Here is a 17,214-nt window from a genome sequence, read left to right on the forward strand (position 1 = left end):
GTTTCTCTCTATCTAGGAGAAACAGCTAAGAAACCTTATCCTTTGCTAAAAATCATTGGAGGTGCCACAAATCAATTGTTTCCCAAACAATGCATGTATATTTACTTTTAAAGAGAACCTGTCAGAATAAACAAGCAATTTGTTCAGCATCTTTGCATAGGACAGGTAGAGCTGAGCAAATGAATGTAAGGTTGTGTTGGAAAAGACTTAGCTCCTAAGCAAAGACTGTAGAAAATATAATAACTTGCTCAGTCCTCTGTGTTCCAACATGGTGACCAAAGCTGAAAGAAAGAAAAAAGAAAAAGTAGTTAATTTGATACACTAGCAAGGCAGGCTAACTGTGCTTACTGCTGTATTGAAGGTGACATAGTGTTGGAGTCCTCAAACATTTATGGAATTTATAGACATGTGGTGTCCTACCACAGGTGTTACAGTTATATACACCCTTCACAAAAGTCTATACTTATTGTACTTGTGTGGTGATGAAAGTAGTACTAAAGTTCACCACTAGATGTCACTGTATTATATATGTGTATTTGGAAGCCGCACAGCTAAAGGATGTAAAGGGTTATTGTTTCTTTATGTGCCACCTAAATCTGTAGATCAGTAGGAACCTGTGTTTCTTCTCTCCTATGAACTCTTTTCTTATTTCTTCTGTTGCCCTCTTTACCAAATCACAGCGCACGTTAGTTACGCTAGGGAAGTAGGTCACATGGGTGGAGGAGAAAAGGGTCTTTTCATGTTGGGCATTGTGGAGCAAGGACACAAGCTAGATAGCTCTCCACAGTGGTCCTATCTGGGCCCTGGCCCTCTGCCAGGTCCCCGTACCTCAGTTCAGTCTTAGCTAGAACGCCGTATGGGAAGGACGCAAGACAGTACGCCACAAACAACTTTCTCACAAGTGACGCTACACAGCACTTTGCACTGGTAAACCCCTTAGGAGAGGACAAGCCAGAGACAACCTCAACCCATGCCGTGGACTAGGAGAAGTAACAGAGCAGTACAGTATCCACAAAAGCCAAAGAGCTAGGAACTGATCTAGATAGAGCAAAGTTGCAGTAAGCCTATGAACTGTATCTCGCATCACGGGTGTCAGCAGGAAACCCTCAGCATTCCACCCATCCCAGGTAACAAGGTCTGGGGCCTGTGTCACCCTCTAGGAAGGTTCAGCCGAGTCTAGTGAGCATAAGGTGGTGTGAAGACTAAGTAAAGGTCAATACACGGGCACAGGTGTTGTTGTTGTTGTTGTTGTTCTTCTTCTTCTAAGTATTCTACCTCCAACATCCCGGCAGAGCACAATACTACATGGATTGGGACTCTCACGGCATCCTACTCTCTACTACTCTGCTTCTTTGTATCACTCAGCACACTGCCCAGTCGGTACGACTGTATCCTACATTGCACTTCTACTAGAGATCAGGTTACTGTATTTTCAAGTATTTATCAGAAACTATTGTCAAGTGTGTTATCAAGTGCTTTATCCAGAGAAACCTCATACTGTTGAATCTGTATGATCTGCTGCACATTTGCAACTAGTGAACCAGTCTTCCTTACGTTAAAGAGACTCTGTGATTTCTCGCTATCCACCGACACAGCACACACCGCAACCTTGGGACACTTCCCCTTTCTGTGGGTGGCAGATCCGATAGTCTGGGAGGGTCACTATAACACTTTGGCCATCTGTGATTACTTTAACCCAAGGGACCCCGTAGCAGCCCGGCAGCACAATGACCACAGGGGGAAAAGGTACAACCGGCCTTGTCAAATAAAAGCAGACGTGTCCTTACACCTGTGTGCCTATCCGCCACTGGCGTCCCGAAATAACACTCCAAGGTCCGGTTGTATCTCGGCCAACCGTCTCCGGCGTAGAGTCACACATCACCATCTGGCAAGTGATCGGCCTCTCCTCCGACATAACACCACACCGGGGGTTAACCGCCACAGACCTTTTCAATGAAATAGTGAGGTCTGGCAGACATTTATCTCAAAATGCATCAAAGGAAATCTGGGTTCAGCCATTCCATGGGGAAAATAAATAAATAAATAAATAATATGTATTGTTTCTGTCTGTGAATAGGTTACAGCCACCAAAATAAACAGATGATTGTCTAATGATCAAGACCTTCTATTTATCTGCCTACTCCAAGCCCAGCAATCTTCTCTCATCAAGTTAATTTGTGTTTGATCATCTTAAAGATGTCATGTTTCTCAATTAATCCTGAGCAGTTTGAGACACGCTGAATGTTATTATGTGGCTGCTCCACCCGGCTAGGAATATACACTTTATTCATATACCAAAGTGGCACTCCAAACATCCTGGCAACTTTGTCATCTTAAAGAGGACCTTTTATATCATCATTGCCGTATCTATGGAAGATAACACCTGATTGTATGTATGTTTGGACTTAGGCTATGTTCACACGTTTTTTCAGCTCAGTTTAAAAGGATGTCTGTTATTTTAAGTCTAAAATAACGGACGTCATTTAGCTGTCTGGCCTCCCCTTAGTGCACTGACGGGTGTTGGTACATTATTCTAGTTTGGGGTTACTAATTGGACTTTGGGTGTGTCTTAATTGAAAAGTCCATTAAATTTAATAGTAAATACGGAGAAAGAATGGTGGAAAAAGAAAAACTGTGTGTGAACAACTAATAAAAAATGTCCGCTGTTTGCAAAAGACGCACGAAAATAATGATCATGTTCATTATTTTGACGTCCGTGGCAAAAACGTCCATTATTCAATACACTGTGTGCAGTGGACGTCCGTCTTCCCATTGACTTCAATGCATTGCCATTGCAGTCAGTTAAATTGCGGTAAAAACTGACGTTTGTTTAAATATGAAAATCGACCGCCTTTTCAATATTTTTGACATTGTGTCAACATAGCCTTAAAGGACAACTCCAGCGGGACCCCCCCCCAACAAAAAAAAACACAGACACACACAGACACCATACTCACCATCCCTCCGGTGACGATCGCCACTCCATTCGCCCGCCGTCCGCCTCACCGTCACCTGCGTCCGCCGTCCAGCGATGTCTCCTGCTTCCGGGTCCATGAGAGAGAAAAGGCTGCCAGCGCGCCAATCAGGGCTGAGCAAGCTGGAAGCCATGTGATGCGCTCCAGCCAATGAAAAGACTGCTGGTGCGCATGTGCACCAGCAGCCTTTTCTCTCCCATTCACTCTCAATGAAGACGCCGAAGAGGAAGAAGACCCGGACCGCCCCCCAGCTCTGACGTCACTCGACACCAGAGAAGAGGACCGTGACGACCGTAATAGGTAATGTATATATTCTTTAACTTCCGGGGTGGGGGGTCGGGGGTCGGAAAGTGGGGGAAGGGGGCCAGACCGGGTATTTAACCACATTACAAAGTTATATAACTTTGTAATGTGTGTTAAATAAGCCAAAAAAAATTTCGCCGGAGTTGTCCTTTAAAGACATTGTAAGGTAATTTATTGTTCCCTTACACCACTTGAAACCCACAAATGTTTGGTTCCAATAGTTGCACATATTAGTATGAATATATTAACATCTAATAACCATCACTTCAAAGGAACAGTCCAAGGAAAATGGTTACTGCCACATCACTGAAAATAGGGCACGTGTGACTGGCCGCCTTCCGTGGTTTGTCTCTATTGTACCGATATCTAACAACCACAAATGGCAAAAAAACAGAACACTGAAGTTCAGATAGGTTACATTAAATGTAGTGCCACTAGGCCACCAAATGCCAGGATGGGGGCATAACAGGTCACCTATAAAGCTGTGTTCACACACTCAAAATGGCAGCCATTTTTACTGGGCAACCTTCATTTAACGTCAAATAATGGCTGTTATAATATGAATAATGGCGGGTGGTTTAAAATTATTTACTGTTAAATGACAGCCATCTAATAAAAATGGCCGCCCTTCTGACGGAGTGTGAACAAAGCTTAAGACTGATATCCCAGGTCACCAGGGACTAGGATGTATCAATAGATGGTCAAATATTCCAGCGAATTCTTAGAAAATTAAATTACCAGTTATAAGGAATATTATGTATCATAAAAGATTTTGTCTCACACAGATTTCAAACTTGGGGGGGGGGGGAACAATTTTTTTGTTTCTTTATGTAAATATTAATGTAATTAATAACAAAATGTTTCTGTTTTTAAATTCCTCCTCAATTCTACCTCTGTTTGCTGTCAGTGAAAATGATATAAGCTGCATGCACGCCCATCGCAACCAGCAACACACTGGTTCTTAATCATCCATAAACCCTGCATTCTTGCTGAATCACTGACCATCTGTAAACTCCAGTTCCCTTCTGAATATCTTCTGCCTCCAGATTCAGAACATTGCAGCACACAGATGGTCAGTAATTATAGCTAGGGTCTCATCCAGGGACAGATTTTGGGCTTCACTGACAAATTCAATGCTGCTCTCATATACAGGGACCAATTACTAAAAAATTTATTTATGATCCAATGAGATACTTAGCATGGTCGGTTATTACATCATGTACATTCACAACTTCATTTCAAGGGATTATTCTCAACTTGCGATGATGTGTGATGTTAGAAAAGAGGGGTAGTTTTCGTAACTTCTTTAATGCCAAGTAAAAGCAGTAATTGAATATTACTGGGAACTTGTCTTAAAGCGAATCTGTCCAGCCAGACAGCCCCTGAAACTGCTGGTACTGTTTTCATGTCCTTACCAAGGCGGAGTAAAAGAAAATATTTCTGGCAGCGTGGTGGGATGTCAATGAGGTGGTTTGCTGAAGATCCAGCCCAGGGGCGTGTTGAAAAATAAGGATTTGAGGATTGGAGCTTAGGTAAAGGGTGAAGAAGCAGAGAGGCCAGGAAAAAAAAAAAGGAAGATAAAGAGAAAATGAGAAAAAATAAAAAGCATGCCCATGCAAGTTTACAACTAAAGATGAGCGAATTCGCTAATTTCTATTTACAACCTCTAAGACCTGGCTGGCAGGCTACAATCCTATTGAAGGGACATCCCTATTCCAGAAATACAGTAAGAACAGCATGACTACCTTTCATATCTCATCCACCACACTGTTTACCTTTATCTTCAACTAAGGGTACTATTACATGGAACGATAATCATCCGAATCTGCCCTATCCGGCCAATTATCATTCTGTGTAATAAAGACAACGATCAGCCGATGATCGTTGTCATCGGCTAAACGTTGATATAGCTTCTGACCTATAATTGTTGGGCGCCGACCACACATAGCTACTTGTTAATAGCGGTGTGTGGCTGGCGCTGATGATATGATTGGCTGAGTGGCCTGTCAGCTGAGATAGGCCGCTCTGAAGCTGGAGGGGGTGGACCGGGGGAGAAGCACAGAGCAAGAGAAGACCTGCAGCCTGGATAGGTAATGTATAAAGTTTAAACAAGGATTTGGTTTGGTAACAATGTCCTTGCAGCACTTGTTAAATGATTATCGGGCTGTGTAATAGGCCCAGTAAATGAGCGCCGATCTAGCAGATCAACGCTCGTTTCCATTTATAATTGGGCCCCCATTGGCCCGTGTAATAGTATCCTTAGGGTCCATTTACATGGCCCGATATGGGGCCATGCAAAGACTCGTTTATAGTGCCTTGACTGTTTTTTCTGCCCTTCTTATATTCTTTCTCATGGTAATGCACTTAGGTTATTTAAGGTAAAGTGCCCGCGTTAGTGTTGTTAGTCTTTTTTATTGTATTTCTGTTTGTTTGTCTCACATTGTAATGTGAAAATGGAAAAATAACTTTTTTTTTTTTTAAAGAAGACATGATTAATCACGTGGTCAGGGCGCATGAACATTTATGCGGCTATTTAAATATATTGCTATAAATTTTCTATATTTTAGTATTTTCTGGCTCCTTGGATGTTCGCTGACACTTTTACACAGGCTGATTATGGGCTGAAGGAGCGTTTCTACAAATGCTAGTTGCCAATAATCGACCCATGTAAAAAAGGTTTAGTGAAGGCTACAGCTAGCATTGCCACATACAAATCGCCCATACGAAGGCATCCAGAGCTTGTCCCTTCAATGGGCCAGAGATCTTCTAATCTCTAATGTTTCCCATTCACTGTGGTATCCTTACATCTCACATTGAACATGCTCATTCTTTGAGCGGAGAGCAGAGGCATAAGAGAAATCCTATTGAATAAATCGGACAGGCAGAATTTTGTGCAGAACCCTCCACGCAGACTCCGCTTGTAAATTCAGCCTCTTTTACTCAGCGTCCAAGGGCCCTAAAAAAGTGGTCCCCCTCTGCATACCTTAAGTGTATATAAATAGCACATTTTTTAACCCACCCAATGTATATCCTACCCTATTTTTATAATACATTTATTATCCCTAAGAAATGTGAAAAATTACAAAGCCTCTTTTAAATCCAATACACATAGTGGGACATTTACTAAGGAGTCTAATAAGTGCAACTATTCTAATGGGGAATGGTGTGTATTTTGTTCTAATATCTTGTGACTGATTCATTAACATGTAGCACTGCCATAGAAAATGCATCTAAATAAAAAGGCGCAAAAAAGGCGCAGTTTTATTCACCTGGTACTGACCAGACGTAAGCTTGCGCCTGTTTATACGACTTTTTAAAACGTTGCAAATGATAAATTGGGCGCTAACCCCGGATTATGCGAACTTTTGGTTGAATACTTCAAACAAGCAGATTAAAAAAAAAGTCTCATCTAAAAATATTCACCTGTCGAATACTGGTTCATAAATAGAACTTAGACCAAAAATGGGTGAAAAATGCAATTATTCACAAAAAATTAGGCGCAAACCCCATGACAAATGTCCCCCATAATCTTTAAGGAAAAAGTCCTCCCCTTACTACATATTGAAGTTTAACTGGAAACAGAAGTGGAAGCAGACGTGTGCACCTCCATAATAAATTCTTACAAACAGCTGGTAAAATAATGGCCAAATACGGCCTAAATATTCCCAAAGCACTGCAATGAGAAACTGTACGGAAATGAAACTATTTAGAATAGATGAGTAAACAAGGCTTCAAGAATGTAGGATTCCTTATGTGCTCACAAATGTTTATTGCTGTATTACACCTAAAATATTATAAAGGTATTCTAGGAGTTTTCTTGTGTATACCTTGTACTATATACCTGTTTTAGTAGAAGTGGGTTTTCAGACATCTTAATTCTTATTTCCCCACTAATATAATTTTCTATTTAAAACAAAAGGAATTTTGTCAGCTCACCCACTCAGCCTTGCTTCACCTAATATATGGATCTCCGTGATTTGAGAGCTCGCGGGTGCTGGTATTGGAGGCCGCAACCCGAATCATCCAAGATAGGAAAAAACGTGTGCATCCGCAGCTTCATAAAAATCAATAGCTTTTATTCATCGTCACAAAACATAAAATAACAAACTGGTTAAAAGACACGCCGACACGTTGCAGGGTGAGAACCCCTTAATCATGGCCATGATTAAGGGGTTCTCACCCTGCAACGCGTCGGCGTGTCTTTTAACCAGTTTGTTATTTTATGTTTTGTGACGATGAATAAAAGCTATTGATTTTTATGAAGCTGCGGATGCACACGTTTTTTCCTATCTTGGATAATTTTCTATTGCTGCCACTAGGTTTAAAGAGAGAGAGAGAGGGGTAGTAGTCTCATCACTGCAATTGCTAAGTGCAGTAACTAATATAGTAAGTTCTGTCCCCTTACAGTATAGAAAAGGAATGGGGAACCTTCGGACCTCCAGCTGTTTCAAAACTACAATTCCCATCATGCCTGGACAGCTTTGGATGTCTAGGCATAATGGGAATTGTAGTTTTACAATGGCTGGAGGGCCGAAGGTTGCCCGTACCTGCTTATAGTGTATTATACCATATATGAGATATGGCTGCATCCTCAAGATCGGTGCTTGATTGCAGTGGAGAAGATAAGGGTCGAGAAGCTACCAGAAGGGACCCAACACTGGCCAGACCACTTCTTGGACACATAAGGAAATGTAATTTTCTAGGGGTCTGAGTAGTCATCACATGTAATGAAACAGATGGCACTGCAGGAATAGTGGAAAGGGCAAAAATGAATCGACATTGCAAATGATTATCATTTGGTGTATAATGTATCGTATAAGTATAATGTAATGTATCTATATATGTATAGTATAGTATAATGTAATGTATCTTAGGGTGTATATTGTATAGTAAGTACTTAAACCTGAAAAACAGCAGCAGTTTGTAGATACAGGATGGAACTGCAGACTGGAGAGGATGGGAAACACAAGGGCTGACAGAGACTGCAGGGTGGGGGCAGATGTGAGCACAGTATAGCAGCACTCTCTGTCCGGGGGGAGAGGGGTTAAAGCTATGAAGATTTCCTCCACAGTCCTGTCCCCTTAGGCAACCCGCAGCCTGAAGTTGATCTGCTATGATTTGGAAGGTGAGGGAGACTTTCTGGGTCAGAGTACAGTGCTGTAGACCCCGCTATGCAGACCATGCCCCTCCCCCGCTCTCCCTCCCACCCAGTACAGAGAGCTCCTAAACCAAAGCAATGCTCTTAAACCAAGTTTTCAACTCTTCTTGCAAAACGCTCTTGAACCAAGTTACTCTTAAACCAAGGTACCACTGTATATATTTACCATTTTCAGATACAGCTCCTAAAAAGATATTTTTACAGACCACAAAAATAACCTTTGTGTAGTGTGATCCGGCAGTCATATGTCAGGCCAAATTCACATAGCAGTGTCTTGGTTAGTATTTTGTATCACTGTTCATATCAACAATTAGAAGAAGGTCACCACCACCAAGGAGACACCCAATATTCATGTAATACGAATGTGAGCCAGGGAGGATCACCGGACCAAGGGCGCTTCCAGCACAGTCGGGCGCAGGTATATAGCTTTAATGAGCGATGTAGGATATCGGCAGGTAGTCGCAATGGACCATCCGTACTCCGCAGGTCAAAGAATAGTGAATTTATTGAATGCAATGCATTTCAGCCCTTCATGATCAAGGGGGCCTTTTTCAAGCTTACAGGTATATGGTGGCGATTCCACTATCACTGTTGATATCACTGTTTTGAATCTTTGCTATGCATACTGAAATATTATCAGGTGACTTTTATGGCTTCCTAGTCTGATCCACGCAAGCCTTGGACTACGGACAGGCGGATGACACTGAGCATTTGGCGTACCCCTACGTCTAGTGTGTATGCAGATTCCGCTGTCATGTGCCCTGGACATGTGTGGGGTGACAACACTTTGGTGATCATGTGGATACTACGGAGCCGCCACTCACCTCTACAGATCGTGGAAATAAGTAAGATTATAGACTTGTATATAGCTGTCTTTATGTTTAGGTATTATGTTTCATTGTATTTTATGAAACATGTGTATACAGTAGTACTCTATACCGGCACATCACGCCACTGTGACCCGGAAATAATCGGAGTGCTCATTAAGTGTAGCTCTTTTTAAATGGAATCGCCACCATATACCTGTAAACTTGAAAAAGACCCCCTTGAACGTAGAGGGCTGAAACGCGTTGCATTCAATAAATTCACTATTCTTTGACCTGCGGAGTACGGATGGTCCATTGTGACTACCCCCCGTAATCCTACATTGCTCATTAAGGCTATATACCTGCACCCGACTGTGCTGGAAGGGCCCTTGGTCCGGTGATTCTCCCTGGCTCACATTCGTATTGTCTTTGTACACCTTTCTTAAGGTGTATTCCGGCTGGTGCTGCGGTATCTACCCCTATGTGTGCTGAATAGAGTTGTGCCTATAGACAGGGGCGCTGCAATCATGAGGCGACCTGAATCGTCTGCCTCAGGCGGCGCCACTAGCTGTCACCATGGGGGCGGCATTCAGTGGCAAATTATAATATGAGCGGTTCGGCGGCCGCCCACATTATAATCCGCCACTGACTGTACCATGTACTGGAGCCCCCCCGCCCCCGGGCAGTATCTGTAATGAGATGCTGTGAGCGGGGGGGATTGTATTCATAAGCGCCGCGCTGTACTAAATCAGCCGCGCCGTGCTGATACTACAGTGCGGCGCTTATGAATACAGTCTCCCCCGCTCCCAGCATCTCATTACAGATACTGCCCGGGGGCGGGGGGGCTCCAGTACATGCATTCCACGTCCGTGATCCGTCAGGATCACGGAACGTGGGAATGCAGCCTTTAGTCCCCCGGGTGATGCGCGGCTGCCGGAGGTGTCCCATCCTGTCCCCGGCAGCGCGCGCATCAGAGAGCTCCCCGTGCGCCGGAAGTCACAGCCGCAGGCGCATGGGGAGATCTGTGATGCGCGCGCTGCCGGGGACAGGACGGGACACCTCCGGCAGCCGCGTATCACCCGGGACAAGACCAGAGAGGCTCGACGGGGGAACGGAGGGCAGGTGAGTTGTGTGCTGTTTTTTGTTTTATCTGCTGTGCAGGGGGGGGGGGGGGGGAGAGGGGGACCATCTATAAGGGAGGGGGGAAAGAGGGGGACCATCTATAAGGGAGGGGGGAAAGAGGGGGACGATCTATAAGGGAGGGGGGAAAGAGGGGGACGATCTATAAGGGAGGGGGGAAAGAGGGGGACGATCTATAAGGGGAAACCATCTATAAGGGAGGGGGAGAGGGAAGAGGGGGACTATCTATAGGGGGGAGAAGGGGACCATCTATAAGGGAGGGGGGAAAGAGGGGGACCATCTATAGGGGGGGGGACGATCTATAAGGGAGGGGGAGAGGGAAGAGGGGGACTATCTATAGGGGGGGGAAGGGGACCATCTATAAGGGAGGGGGGAAAGAGGGGGACCATCTATAAGGGAGGGGGACGATCTATAAGGGGGGGGACCATCTATAAGGGAGAGGGAAGAGGGGGACCATCTATAGGGGGGGGAAGGGGACCATCTATAAGGGAGGGGGGAAAGAGGGGGACCATCTATAAGGGGGGGGCCATCTATAAGGGAGGGGGGAAAGAGGGGGACCATCTATAAGGGGGGGCCATCTATAAGGGGGGGGCCATCTATAAGGGAGGGGGAGAGGGAAGAGGGGGACTATCTATAGGGGGGGGAAGGGGACCATCTATAAGGGAGGGGGGAAAGAGGGGGACCATCTATAAGGGAGGGGGACGATCTATAAGGGGGGGGGACCATCTATAAGAGAGGGGGAGAGGGAAGAGGGGGACCATCTATAGGGGGGGGGGGGAAGGGGACTATCTATAAGGGAGGGGGGAAAGAGGGGGACCATCTATAAGGGAGGGGGGAAAGAGGGGGACCATCTATAAGGGGGGGCCATCTATAAGGGAGGGGGGAAAGAGGGGGACCATCTATAAGGGGGGGACCATCTATAAGGGAGGGGGACCGTCTATAAGGGGGGGGAAGAGGGGGACCATGTATAAGGGGGGGAGGGTGACCATCTATAAGGGAGGGGGAGAGGGAAGAGGGGGACCATCTATAAGGGAGGGGGGAGAGGGGGACCATGTATAAGGGGGGGAGGGGGACCATCTATAAGGGGGGGAAGAGGGGGACCATCTATAAGGGGGGAAGAGGGGGACCATCTCCTAAAAGATCAGCACCCTCCTCTCCTGACATCCTCTGTGCTGCTGGGACTTCTCCTATAGGATTAGCACCCTCCTCTCCTGACATCCTCTGTGCTGCTGGGACCTCTCCTATAGGATTAGCACCCTCATCTCCTGACATCCTCTGTGCTGCTGGGACCTCTCCTATAGGATTAGCCCCCTCCTCTCCTGACATCCTCTGTGCTGCTGGGACCTCTCCTATAAAGTCAGCCCCCTCCTCTCCTGACATCCTCTGTGCAGCAAGGGACCAAACATTATGTTTATTGGGGACAGCAGTGGGGGGGGGCAGTAGTGGATTATAATGTGGGCGGATTGACGGGGGGGGGGGGGGGGGGCGTCATTCTATACTTCGCCTCGGGCAGCAGAGAGGCTAGAATCACCCCTGCCTATAGAATAGCACAACTCCTCAAGGTGAGCTCCTTTTAACTCATTTGGTGAAATACACCTGCCCTACATTATTATACCAGGAGGCGCCCCGCCCCCTCTTTTCTTTTTCCCCAATATTCATGTGAAATATTGACCAATGTTAAAGTGGTCTTTCTCCGCTTCTTTTTTTCCTTTATTTTACTGATGGTAAGCCAAAAACAGATGTGTATGTACTGTAGCGTAAGTGACACATATCACAATGAAGGTTATCTGCTTCTTATCCACTTCGCTAAATAACAAACACTAAATGCTAATTATTGTAAAGCGGTAACAAAGTTTAAGGCCTATAATTTAAATTAGGTTTCATGGAAGAGATGTGTTACTAAGATAACATGGAATGTTGCAAGGCCAGTAATCCATAGCGCTCCCAGTGTAACACAATTATTCACTTTTCTTTTTTTTAAAGGAAATATGACTTTGTTTACACACTATTGGTCCTAACTACAAATACAATACCTTTTCTTAAGTAGGCTTTTGTAACAGCTTTTTTTTAAACCATAAGGAGCAATTTTAACAGTTTGGGCAAACACCCAAACCCATAACACACGGCTACTGATGTAAGAATCTTTCTGATAAAAGGGTTTGTCACTTTGTATTAACCTTATTTTTTATATATATATATATATATATATATATATATATATATATATATATATATGTATATATATATATACACACAGTGGTACCTTGGTTTAAGAGTAACTTGGATTGAGAGTGCTTTGCAAGGAGAGCTCACAGTTTTTCAAAATTGTGACTTTGTTTAAGAGCATTGCTTTGGTTTAAGAGCTCCCTGTACTGTGTGCTCCCTGCAGTCTCTGTCAGCCGTTGTGTTTCCCATCCTCTCCATTCCTGCTATAATGGGCCCGCACTTACACTCCTGATTGGTCTATGCTGAACACACACCCCTTCCCCATTTCTGCAGTTCCATCCTGTATTTAAAAACAGCTGCTGTTTTTTTCAGCTTTATGCACTTGCTATACACTACACACCACATGCTGATTGCTATATTGTACAGTGACTTATAATCAGTGGCGGTCTTTGGCACCAAGCAACCCAAGCGATCGCTTGGGGCCCACAACGTCCAGGGGGCCCCCAAGCCCCGCTCTTATGCTCAAGACCGCTGGACAGGGCCGCTGCCCCGCTCGCTGCTGCCATATCAACTGTAACTATGAGCACTCGTAATGAGCGCTCATAGTTACATGCAGCAGCACTGACAGGGCGGGAGACATTGGCTCCCTTCCTGTCAGTAACTCTTGTGGCCGCAGGAAGGGTTTTCCCTGCGGTCACAAGTGGCCGCTCTGTCCTTGTGGTGTCGGTGCTCCAGTGACATCACTGGAGCATCGGCGCCAGGACAAGGGGAGCGTGGCCTCTTGTGATCGCAGGGAAAACCCTTCCTGCAGCCACAAGAGTGAAGAGAAGAGGAGACGCCCGGACCCAAGTGAGTATAAATGTTTGTTTTATTGTTATATACTATATGGGAGGGGGAGCACACAGGGGTCTGTTTAACTGGGGGAGCGCACATCGGGGGTCTATATAAATGGGGGCATCACACAGGGGAACTATATAACAGGGGGAGCACACAGGGGGGCTATAGACTACTGGGGCTTCACAGAGGGGTCTATATACTACTGGGGGCAGCACACAGGGGGTCTATATACTACTTGTGAGGCACACAGGTGGTCTATATATAACTGGGGGAGCACACAGGGGTCTGTATACAAATGGGGCAGCACACAGGGGGTCTATATACTACTGGGGGAACCACACAGGGGGTTTATATACTACTGGAGGAGCACACAGGGGTCTATATCCAAGTGGGGGAGCACACAGGAGGTCTATATCCAAGTGGGGGAGCACACAGGGGGGCTAAATACCCCTGAGGGAGCACACAGGGGGCCTATATACTAGTGGAGGAGCACACAGGGGGTATATACAACTGGGGGCAGCACACAGGGGGTCTATATACAACTGGGGCAGCACACAGGAGGTCTATATACTTCTGGGGGAGCACAAGGGGGGCTATATATAACTGGGGGAACACACATGGGTCTATATACTACTGGGGAAGCAAACAAGGGGTATATACTACTGGGGGCAGCAGACAAGGAGTATATATTACTGGCCGTAGTGCACAAGAGGTATATACTACTGAGGGCAACACAGAGCGGTCTATTGTTTTGGAACGCGCGTCGAGGGGGGGGGGGCAGACATAACTTCGCTTGGGGCCCCAGAAATGCCAAGACCGCCCCTGCTTATAATATGACATATACAGTACATGGAATAATTTCATGTGACATATATGTCACCTAGTGTACTCAATACAGGAGCAGCAATGACATAGAGAGAGATGCATGGTCACATGCTCCTCCATGCTCGGTCATATTATGGACAAGATCACAGTTCAGAGTGTTGGGAAGGACAACACAGCGAGAGGACATAGCCAATGGGGCACAGTGTGAGAAAATGGCAGTAAACAGATATAACCTTATTATGATTATTATTAGTCATAGAAGAATTTTAGTGTAAAGTGATCAAGCCCTTTGAACAGTGGATAGACAGATTCTATCAGTAGATGCAATAGATGATGGCTATTTTTATTGGAAGGCCGTCATTTACCAGGAAATAATGTCAGTCCAATAAAAACAGCCATCATTTTGATGGTGTGAACATAGCCTTGATATAAAACTTGGCGCCTCTTGGGTCCATATTTGGTAGCACAAATAACAGCAATAAGCCATTTTTGTAAAGCTGAAAAGCGTAGAACGCTCAGGATCGATTCCACCAAGCAGAACATTTCCAGTTTCTTAAAGTGTACCTGTCATTATAACTTTCAAAATCTAAATCAACAGTAAATGTGATATTCAAAAAGTTTGCAATTTACATCCATTATTTTTTATTTAGTTATCATGGAAAACACGCCACTTCCTGTTTTCTTACTTTTTTTTTTTTTTTTTTTTTTTTTTTTTTTAAATAGTCTTAAAACAGGAAGACCAGTGTTTCCCAGGTCATCTGAGCACTCACAGAAAGAAGGCAGTCATGTGATTGATGGAAACATTGAGCCGTGACTCTTTGCACTGGCCGGAATTCCTGTGTTTAGTCTGTGTTTTTTTCAATTAGTACAAGTCTAAAAATCTGCCTTCTGGAGACTTGACCTGGATTTCTGGTAAGTATAGCTTTGTTTTACAGCATGATAACAACAACAACAAAAATAATGAATGTATATTGCAAACTTGCTTTATTTCACATCTATTGTTGATTTAGATTTTGAAAGTTATAAGGACAGGTACACTTTAAGGCTATGTTCACACTGCGTATGTTTCCGGCTGTAGTGCGAACCGTGAATATACGCACGTAGTTTTGAGGTTGATGTGTTCGCTTGAAAGTATACGATATACGCCCGCACAGTGCACAATACGTATGAGCTTACAGCCGGATAGTATACGGCGCCATGAAAAATGAACCATACCATTGTTTGAGGACGGAAATGTTGAAACTCACGGCCGTGGATTTCCATGCGGTCCCGTACGGAGTACTTATTTCAGCCAAATTGAACTTGATTTTTCGATCCAAAAGGTTCTGTGTGGTTTACGGGGCTGGGCGAAGATTTCCAAGTAAATGACCTGCCTCAGATCGCTTCGAAACAAGCTAGGGAAGCATAACTGTACTACGGGCGTATGTTCGCGGTACATACGCATCCGGCCGCATGTCTATTTGTCCCACGCCCGTAGTTTCAGCCGCACATGTACGGCGGCGTATGAAATGCGGCCGGACTCATATGCAGTGTGAACATAGCCTAAGGGTTGTCAAAAAGTTTATAGTAAATAGTGCCCCAGCAGTTTGTGTTTACGTGCCCTGCAGTGATATCAGCACATCCACATGACTTCTGCAGCAAATTACTAGCCTTTGTAATTCTGTGGTACACATGGTAGCATCACCTCTGTAATTGGCTGCAGCAATCACATGTCTATACAGTATGTCTTCTCAGAAGGAAAAGAAGACAGATTTCTGGGACCACCTGTGATCACCAAAGATGCATAGGCCATTGGGGGGGCGTACTGGTCCTACACATATGAATTTTGTGAATCCCTACAACATCAATTCTGACTGGGCCAGTTAGACAACACCTGCTTTAGTACCATGCTTCCAAATTACTAAATTATCTATTGTCAACTGTTATTATTACAGGATAATCTGAAGGTCATTTTTGAAAAACTGAGCATTGATAAGTCAGCAACTTTATTTAAGATGCAGCCCACATCTACTCATCTCGAAGGTAGGCCTCTTAGTCTATATATGTTTTCTTTTTTTACTAAAGAAAACAATATCATCAGCAATATTATACAAAGGCTGACTTAGGGTGAAGCTGGTGGAGTTTCAGAAGACAAAACAATTTGATGATCAGTGTCTGTAGTATTGTAAAATCTCAGGACGCCAAAGGGAGGTAACACGCATATCTTCTTTTTCAGCACACCCCTGGGCTGGATGGAGGCGGAAAGAGAGGTGCTGCAGGCCTAGAACATGGCTGCTGTAGACCACACCACATTGACTCTTTGCTACACTGCAGAAATTAAACTACTTTTTCTGCAAAATACAGACACAGGGAAAAAAGCCAACCCCCAAACCAGACAAGGTGTGAGGACCTTTACAACGCGGTGCAGTTTGGGGTGGCTACATGCTGGTACAGATTCGTTTTCAATAACACTTGTCAGCGCCAACACTACAACCAATGTATGGACACAAAATTTCCAACTCCCCCTACATTATATATTTCCAGCACCTCTGACAGGGTCTAATCAGTTATTGATGACATTACATGTCATTTCTTCCAGCAGAATTCCCAGGAGTCAGATTTTAGACAAAATTCACAATAAATTAGAAGCAGAATACAAATCAGCATGGATTTTACCTGAGGTATATGCCTAAAGTGTCACTTTTGTTATAACTTTCAAAATCTAAATCAACATGGATGTGATATAAAGCAAGTTTGCAATTTACATTAACTCTCTATCCTTTTTTTATTATCATGCTGTAAAACAAAGCTAAACTTACCAGAAATCCAGGACCAGTCTCCTGAAGGCAGATTTTTAGTCTTGTGCTTGTTGAAAAAAAAAAAAAAAAAAAAGATTAAACACGAGAATTCCGGCCAGTACAGAGAGTCACAGCTCAATGTGTCCGTCAGTCACATGACTGAGTGTTAGTGTGCCGATAAAACTATAAAAAATAATGAATGTAAATTGCAAACTTGCTTTATATGA

At 44.4% G+C, this 17,214-nt stretch overlaps 1 long non-coding RNA gene across 2 annotated transcripts in view; it reads left to right on the plus strand.

Annotated features, from left to right (window-relative positions):
* LOC138792621 (uncharacterized) overlaps window positions 1-16,849 on the plus strand; it is a 42,929-nt gene extending 26,080 nt beyond the window's left edge. For both annotated transcript variants that reach the window (XR_011363165.1, XR_011363164.1), the window contains exons 3-4: window positions 16,145-16,232; window positions 16,426-16,849. This is a non-coding gene — a long non-coding RNA (uncharacterized lncRNA). The remainder of the gene's footprint in view (window positions 1-16,144; window positions 16,233-16,425) is intronic.
* Window positions 16,850-17,214: the final 365 nt, after the last annotated feature.

Source organism: Dendropsophus ebraccatus, chromosome 5, assembly GCF_027789765.1.
Source record: "Dendropsophus ebraccatus isolate aDenEbr1 chromosome 5, aDenEbr1.pat, whole genome shotgun sequence".
Lineage (NCBI taxonomy): Eukaryota > Metazoa > Chordata > Amphibia > Anura > Hylidae > Dendropsophus > Dendropsophus ebraccatus.